Source organism: Orycteropus afer, unplaced genomic scaffold, assembly GCF_000298275.1.
Source record: "Orycteropus afer afer isolate SDZICR_OR568_19922 unplaced genomic scaffold, OryAfe1.0 scaffold00031, whole genome shotgun sequence".
Taxonomy (NCBI): Eukaryota; Metazoa; Chordata; class Mammalia; order Tubulidentata; family Orycteropodidae; genus Orycteropus; species Orycteropus afer.
Genome location: NW_006921618.1, coordinates 7,195,095 through 7,196,779, shown reverse-complemented (window position 1 = coordinate 7,196,779; position 1,685 = coordinate 7,195,095).

Here is a 1,685-nt window from a genome sequence, read left to right as displayed (position 1 = left end):
CATATTTTCCAACTACTGGTGATTCTTCTTTGTTTCCCAACTTCTGCATTGCAACACCAGTGATAACAAACACATCTTGATTGCATGTTTGGTCCATTTCAGACTGCAGATGTTGGTAGAAATCTTCAATTTCCTCATCTTTGGCTTTGGTGGTTGGTGTATAAATTTGAATAATAGTAGTATTAACTGGTCTTCTTTGTAGGTGTATGGATATTATCCTATAATTGACAGCATTGTATTTCAGGATAGATCTTGAACCATTCTTTGTGATAATGAATGCCACGCCATTCCTCTTCAATTTAGCATTCCCAGTATAGTAGATCATATGGTTGACTGATTCAAAATGGTGAAAACCACTCCATTTCAGCTCACTAATGCCTAGGATATCAATCTTTAAGCATTCTGTTTCATTTTCGACAACTTCCAGTTTTCCTAGATTCATATTTCGTACATTCCATGTTCTAATTATTAATGGATGTTTGCAGCTGTTTCTTCTCATTTTGAGTCGTGCCACATTAGCAAATGGAGGTCCCTAAAGCTTTACTCTAGCCACATCATTAAAGTTGGCTCTACTCTGAGGAGGCAGCTCTTCCCCAGTCATATTTTGAGTGCCTTCAGACCCGCGGGGCTCATCTTCCAGCACTATATCAGACAAAGTTTCAGTGCTATTTATAAAGTTTTCCAGTAATGCTATTCATAAGGTTTTCACTGGCCAATACTTTGAGAAGTGGATGGCCCCTTCCTTCTTCTGCATCTCTTAGTCTGGAAGCTCTGCTGTAACCTGTCCAATGGATGACACTTTGCCATGTGATTAGAAGAATTAGGTGGTGATCAGCTACCAGTACTGAATATTTTGATCAAAGATTCTATGGTAGATTTTGCTCAAAAGGAGGAAAATGCAGAACAGAATTTCAAATTATCATGGGATGCCACACATGGAGGCTAGCTGAACCCCTGAAATTATTGTTCTGAGATAAATCTTTAAACTTTAAACCAAAAAAAGTCCTATGAAGTCTTCCTAAAACCAAACAACAGTTTAGCTAAACTAGTAAAAAAAAAAAAAAAACAGAAGACTGGTGGTTCAAACTCGCCAGCCACTCCTCGGAAGGAAGACTGGGCAATCTACTTCTGTAGTGATACTGCCTTGGAAACCCAAGGAGAGATCGCTATGGGTTGGGTCCGACTCGATAGCACATAACAACAACAACAACCCAGGGATTTGGAGGACAAGGAGTGAGTTTGGTTTTGGTTTTGGTTTAGTAAAAAGGTCTGCCTTGAGCATCATGCTTTTTAAAGAACTACCTACATGGGATTAAATTGACAACAGCAACTTGAAAACTTAAATCAGAATCTTAGGGGGCAGTGAGTGTTAATGGAGAAGGAACAACTCAGAAAAGGAGGGTGAGAATGTTTGCACAACTTGAAAAATGTAATCACTATCACTGGATTGTACATGTAGAAACTGTTGAAGTAACATACATTTTGCTGTGTATATTCTCAATAAAAATATAAATAATTTTTTTAAGTCAGTCACTGAAAAGCCTGTGCAGCACAGCTCTACTCTGACACATGTGAGGTCGCCACAAGTTGGGCTTGACCATGCCAACTGGCATGACGTCCAAGGCCAGGCCCTGGGGACTCCCAAGGATTCAGGTCTGCCTTCAGCAGAGGTGGATTTACCATGA